This window comes from Herpailurus yagouaroundi, unplaced genomic scaffold, assembly GCF_014898765.1.
Source record: "Herpailurus yagouaroundi ecotype Mexico unplaced genomic scaffold, PumYag 29, whole genome shotgun sequence".
Taxonomy (NCBI): domain Eukaryota; kingdom Metazoa; phylum Chordata; class Mammalia; order Carnivora; family Felidae; genus Herpailurus; species Herpailurus yagouaroundi.
The window spans coordinates 16,654,774-16,661,942 of record NW_024412377.1 but is presented as its reverse complement, the minus strand read 5'-3'; the positions used below and the strand labels follow the sequence as shown (position 1 = coordinate 16,661,942).

The 7,169-nt window shown below is 34.4% G+C and overlaps 1 long non-coding RNA gene across 1 annotated transcript in view; it reads right to left on the bottom strand.

The window, feature by feature from the left end:
* Positions 1-2,765: 2,765 nt before the first annotated feature.
* The window catches only part of LOC121040879 (uncharacterized), a 39,318-nt gene continuing 34,914 nt past the window's right edge, over positions 2,766-7,169 (bottom strand). The window contains exon 2 of the long non-coding RNA XR_005795488.1: positions 2,766-2,943. This is a non-coding gene — a long non-coding RNA (uncharacterized LOC121040879). The remainder of the gene's footprint in view (positions 2,944-7,169) is intronic.

Below are 7,169 nucleotides of genomic sequence, written 5' to 3'. Positions count from 1 at the left end.
GAAATGTAGTTCTTTTGAAAAATAATCTGTGCTGGAAAATTGCATGTCATTTTGGGAAAAGACCAATCACAAACAGTAATTACACAGAAAATCAAGCCACAGAAACATCCGTTTCCCTTACAGTTAAGAGTCCTTACTCTCTGAAATGTACACAGGAAAACCAAATGGGGGATGAATGTTCCTGACACTTCAGAGAAAAAGTCACTTGAACAACAGTTCAGCTGACATAATCAAACATATGCAAACCTGGAAAGGAACAAGACGACTGTTTTTCATATTAGTTCAGCTGTCAAGAAAGTGTAAAATAAAACTGTCATTCTTTACTGCATGATGATTTTTTTTTCAAATCATTATTTGTTCATTTTGCAACTTCAACAGCTAACTTGCAGGCTGTGTTCCATGACATTGAAGGACTACGCAATCACATTCATAATAGTGTAAAGGGAGATGACAAGAGAGTATGGTGGCATTTGGATTAATTTCTATTATTAGATGCAATTTGTGACCAAATAATTCAAGGTGTATTTTTTCACAGCATTTTAATCAAGATGAACATTTACTAATGAGTCATTTTAGGGGACTTTTAATTTTAAAAATCAGGGCCATCTTTTCTAAGGGTTAGACTGCTTATAACTTTAGGGTTTTTTTGTTTGTTTTTGTTTTTGTTTTTGTTTTTGTTTTTTGCAATTTATAGTTAATGCCTAAGACCTTAATGATTTCTATTTCCTTTCAATGTCTAACTTCCTTTACAGCAAAATTCCATATTTGTCATATGTAACTACAGTACATTTGTTATTTGCAACCAAAAAGCACTCAGTGGTAAACATTGCCTGTTGTATAAGAATAAGTTAAATTCCGGGGCGCCTGGGTGGCTCAGTCAGTTGAACTTCCGACTTTGGCTCAGGTCATGATCTCACGGTCTGTGAGTTTGAGCCCCACGTCGGATTCTGTGCCGACAGCTCAGAGCCTGGAGCCTGCTTCAGATTGTGTCTCCCTCTCTCTCTGACCCTCCCCTGTTCATGCTCTGTCTCTCTTGTCTCAAAAATAAATAAACATTAAAAAAATTAAAAAAAAGAATAAGTTAAATTCTTATTCTCTGTGTTCTATAGAATTCCTATTTTCTTCCATAGTGTCAGATGAACGTAAAGTGTAATAAGATGAAGGAATCAGCCTATAGGAGTGTAGATCTAAACTAAGTTGAACCCGTGAGTGTCTGATGATGGATGGTGGAAGAAGTTGTTATAGCAATTTGTCTCAACTCTAACCTAGTATTGGATATTTTTAACTGAAGCCCAGTGCATCTGAAATTCCAAGCAGGTAGAACATTTTGAGTGGAGATCTCTTCCAGGAATTGCCCCTCACAGGGAATACATGACAAGATTAAGAAAAGCTCCTATAGAGTTCTCATAGGTGACCCAAGCAAATGTGTTCTAGGCAGATGCTGATCTCAGGAGATCTGCACTCATCCATCCAACAGTTCTCAGGATCAAACTGAGAGACAAAATTATTGGACTTATGCTTATTCTTTTTCCTATGAACTTCCTTTTTATAGGCTCATAAAAATATGATGACATACTACAAAAGGAAAGTCAGCAATATTCTACATACTAAGGCAGGTTTTTGTCAAGAATAAAATAGGATCAAATGATCGAAGAATTCCTAAAAAGCATTCCTCATTTGTGGCGTCAAAACACATACAACATTTGAAGATCCAACAAAAAGAAATTCCATTTTAGGTCTAACACAAAACTTATTTTCACTGTGATCAAGGAGGCTTTCAAATGGATGACTCAAAAGGCTTAAGAGAAACTCCGTTTCTGGGTTAAAAAACTTGAGTCATAATGGGAAGAGGGTCTTGGCTAGTTCCTGTAAAGCCCCCAGGGATGTTGCTTAGTGACTCCCCAAAAGACCAACTAAAGCATGTTGAGTAAGTACAGCTAAATAAAATAGAAGTACAACTACAGAGGAAAACACTACCTTGACAGGGTGGTGTTTTGGAAGAGTGGATGATGAGGTGATATTTATAGGCCATAGGAGTGTGGGTTCAAGTGGATACGCAAGCCTTTCAAGGCCAGTAACTGATTAGAATAGGTAAAATCCATGACATAAGTACTGAGGATTGAGGGACACTTTTAGATGAGGGCCTTGAAGTGAGTCTTCATAAGTAAACCACTATTTAATAAACAGCTATCTGCCCAGGTGAGAAATCTATCGTCTGAAAAGAGAATTGTTTGCTCACACAAATTGGTTTGCAGAAATTTCCTGAAGCAAACAATAAAGTTATTTATTGGTTTACCATCCTACCTTCCTGAAAAAATAATATGAAATAAATTTTTAAATCCTGTTGACATAGACAGTCTCAGGTTTTATTTCTAATAGTTAAGCTGTGTAAATACAGGTAGTCTAAAGTTTCTATGTACTGTTGATTAACACTATCCAGCGAAGATATTACTTTTATTTACTATGAGCTTCAGCTGAAAATCTAAAAAAACAAACAAAAAAAAAAAACTTAATTTCTTCTCTTTAATGAGATTATTGTAGCTGTGATAATCAGCGGGCTGTGTGTATGTGAGGAGTGTGCTTACTCTGCTCTGTCAACATATTCCAAAACATCTTCTCTAAAATTTCAATTTTGAGTGAATGGGAGAACTGTTAAATTGTTTAAGTCTTTTATTACTTAAATCCTGTATTACTTCAATTGATTGCTCTGTATTTTTATGGCCAAGTTTTTGATATGTTGCCATGAATTTAAATGAAAAAATCTGTTCAGCATGAAAACAGGAGTATTTATTTTTCAAAAGGATTCTCCACCATATGTCATTTACAGAACCGAGTCAATTCTTCAGGGTGTAGACGTGTACATTTCCTTCTGTTGGTGTGGAAGTAAGCAAAAGGCCGACGATTATACATTCTTCATAGGATTCTCTGCAGCTTCAGGTAAAACTGTTAAGATGCAGAAAAATAAAAATAAGCTGCTAGAGATTCATAATTACAAATCGGAAAATAAGTGTAGAAGCATTGCTTGAATTTCATATTTCTCTCTAGGGAATTAAAAGCAGTATATAAACATTGTTTACAAATGTCCATATAGTCCTATGCTGATTCCATATGTGAGCAATTGACCTTCTGTCAAAGTCACTGTTGCATTTGTTTTTCAGACTGGAAAGTACTTGTCTGCCAGAAATTTTGATTTCTTCATCTGAAATGAGGGGATAATATATCTGAAAGCATATATATTTTCTAGCATGAAAAAATTGCTTTTGTATTCTGACTAATATATGACTGAAAAAAGACTCATATTTAAAAGAACCTAGGGAACAAGGTGCCATATCCAAGATAAATTGCACGATAAGTACATATTCCATGAATTTATACCAAATAAATATTTCACAAATAATAATAAAGGAACTATTTTATAGCCTCATTCCCACAACTAATAGCAATGGTGCACACACACTCATATGTGACTATATATACATATACATACATATATATATGTATGTATATGTATATATAGTCACATATTATATATAAGGAGAGATGGTTCCATGCATGTCATTAGCACTGTGTTCATCGTCATTAGTACCACCACAGAGCTGTTACTTCTTTTTTATATATGATCATGTGTGTATGCGCATGTGTATTCCAGGTACAATCGAGAATTTCTGCATCATTTCAAATATGCCGCTCTCTTATTACCAGATCAGTAAAAGGTAGTTTATGAATTATAAAATGATACACATAGACATCTTCTACTTGTTCAATATTCATTAAAGCTCAAAAAATATTTGGATTTCCATTCAAAACTCTTCCCTATCTCTTTGTCTATCTTCTTTAATTTTCACTGTTGGTCAATTTTAAATAGCTACCTTTTGTCAAACAAATTCCAACATTAGGCTGCCCAACCTTGGTCTCAGAGTAGTCATACGTAATACCGTATTAAGGTCTTGTCCTCCCTAAAGTCTTGACCATAAAAAAAAAAAAAAAACGTAAGAAAGAAAAATACTGCAAATGTCTAATAAAGGCCCATTCTATAGTGTAATTGGTAAAACCCTGAACTGACTGTCATAATCCATTATAAGGTAGTCAAGCAACTGAAGAGATTGGAAAATATTATAAAAACTTTATTGCAATTAATCAGCATGGTCATTAGTTTATAGGGACGTACTCTGGTATCGTACCCCTCTTTTTGCTTTCTCTTGAATGCCATATTTAAATATAAACTGATGGAAATCATGAGATATAAAGTGACATAAAAACAATGTTCTTCTGGCTTTCCAGTGGATCTTATTTCATCTAGGAGGTACATTTCCTCCATACGTATGTGATAAGTATAGTCTCATAATTTGGATTTATTGAAGCTTGTTTTTAAGGAGCTTTGGGGCTGATAGCAGGGTCTCCTTTTCCTCTTGTATTTTCATTTGACCAGCTTTATTGTCTGTGACTTCCCCACATTAATAACGTAATTACTGTGACCAGTGCTTTGATTGTTCAATATGAATGTGGAAAGAGATGAGTCATATTATTAGATAAAACACTGCAGACAACATATTATTAAATAAAGATATATCAATCAGCCAGGAAAAAAGTACTAATACTCCTGGAGGGTCATTTCCAATAGTTGATATAATTATCATTGCAATGGCCATATAAATGAGCAAAAAGCTAAAATAAAAGAAGAAAAAACCAGAATAGCTTAATAGTAACTTCTTGCTTTGATTTCACTTGAATTTTGTTTATTTAATACTATATATAAGTATCATTTTTGTTAAATGGCATTGATAGGACACTCATGATGAAGTAGAAAATTTAGAAGAAATATTTGAAGACCACACTTACAACATCATTAACTAAACTTAACTCAAATGCCCAAGTGTAGACTTAACTAGTAATATACCTATGAAGGAAGCTGGAAAACAATCTGAATGACACATATTTAGATTTGAACAGAGGCAGAGAAATATCATGTTCTTGGAAAAGACTCAAAATAATAAATGTGTCATTTCTCCTTAAATAAACTATATCTTTCATGGTATTACGAAACAGTATTTTTGGTGTTTACTTTCCCGGTGTTAGATAAGTTGACTGAAATTGACTCAGAGGGGTAAAGAAGCAGAAATATGAAGTCAAGGTATCTGTAGGACAATGCTAGGGAGGATCCTTCCCATCTTTGTTTTTTTCCTTCCCTCTTAGCTTCTGATGTTGGCAGTAATCTGTGATGCTCCTTGTAAATGCATCCCTCTAATCTCTACTCTCTTCACACAAGCGTCCCTTCGTATGTCTGAGCTTTCACATTGGCCTCCTCCTCTGCATGTCTATATTTCTTCTTTTCTTATAAAGACACCAGCCATATTGTATTAGGTCTCGTCTTAACCAGGTTACATCTATGAAGATCCTATTTCCAAATAAGGGCACAGTCCTGGAAACTGAGGGTTGCAATTTCAGTGTATTTTGGGGTGACACAATTCAAACCACAGCACCATCCTAATGTTTCACTCACTAATGAATTAATATGTATTGACATATAAACATTTTTACATTTACGTGGTGACTTTCTAAATTATACTGTGTTGTATAGTTTGGTCCACCAAGAGGACCAAATGGAATCACCTACCTTAATCAATTCTACTATGTTGCCTAAGCAGTGAACGCCATTGATGCTCAAATACAAGAATACCTTTCATTTTACCTGTAGAAGAAAAGTAATAGAATCCACCTTTGTTACTTTCCTGTTTCTCTCTTTTTATCCTGACTTCTCTTTTTGTTGTTCTTGCTATGTCTGGTTATTGGTGTAGGAGCAGAAAATGTTTCCTTTATTCTCTTCTAGGTTCATTGGCTGGTCTAATAATTAAATTGACATAAACCAGATTAACACGATAAAAACAAATTTAATTTTGTACTTATAGGAGCCCCACCAAAAATATGAGCCTCAAGGGAATAACCAAGCAGGCAGATTTTTTTTACCTTTTAGACAGAAAAAAAAAATTGTGAAGAACTGATAAAACAAAGAAGTTGGGGTATGGGGTGGTAAATTAGTGAGGTATTAACAAGTTTTGTTGGCATAGCCTCTTTGGCCTTAAATTTCCTATTTTTCGTAGTAAGGATGTTTTCTACCTTCCTGGTACAGGGAAGGTGCCTTTCATATGGGAGGTTTATTTCCTATTTTTCCAAAAGAATGGTCAGAGTGTCCTTCTTGCACTGGCTGTTTTGTAAGTAACTTTAATTCAAAATAATCATTATGCTAAAATGGCATATTATGGGGTAACATATTCTGCCCTCCTCTATAGTCAGTTTTGGTTCTAATTCTGATTAGTGCATGGCCACTGAACTACTCTCCACTGTTATAGCAATGGTTAATTCCTTCAGGACAATGTTGAATAGAAATAGGGAAGGGGAACAGCTTTGCCTTATTCTTAATCTCAGGTTAAAAAAAAAAAATCTCAGGTGAAGAGTTTTTAACATATCATAATTTAGTATGATGCTAATGGAAATGTTTACAGATGACTTTTGACAGGTTGAGGAAGCTATTTACTATTCCTAGCTTGCTGAGAATTCTTAAAAATTAATGCTGAATTTTGACTTTTTTTTTTTTTTTTTGCTTCTATGTACATGATTATATGTTTGTCCTCTCACATTGTTATTTTGGTGAATGAGACTGATTTTTTTTCAAATGGTGATTTTTCTTTTCATTTAAGATAATATTTTATTACGGGACGCCTGGGTGGCTCAGTCGGTTAGGTGGCTGACTTCAGCTCAGATCATGATCTCATGGTTCGTGGGTTCGAGCCCCACATCAGGCTCTGTGCTGACAGCTCAGAGCCTGGAGCCTGCTTCGGAATCTGTGACTCTCCCTATCTCTCTGTCCCCTTCCCAGCTCATGCTCTGTCTCTGTCTCTCAAAAATTAAATAAACGTTCAAAAAATTAAAAACAAAAGATAATATTTTATTATTTCTAATGCTTTTCACAGAGGTGGAAGCTGGAACTGATTAGTGAGTATTTTAAGAGAATTTGCACATTAATTTTTTAAAAAGAAAAATACATTAATATAATTTTAAAACTATGTTAAAATTCCAATTTTAAGTTGATAGAGCAGCAAATGAAGTCTACAGTATGGATACAAACTAGAAACTTTTCAATATAGAAAAAAATGAAAAGAACTAGAAAGAGA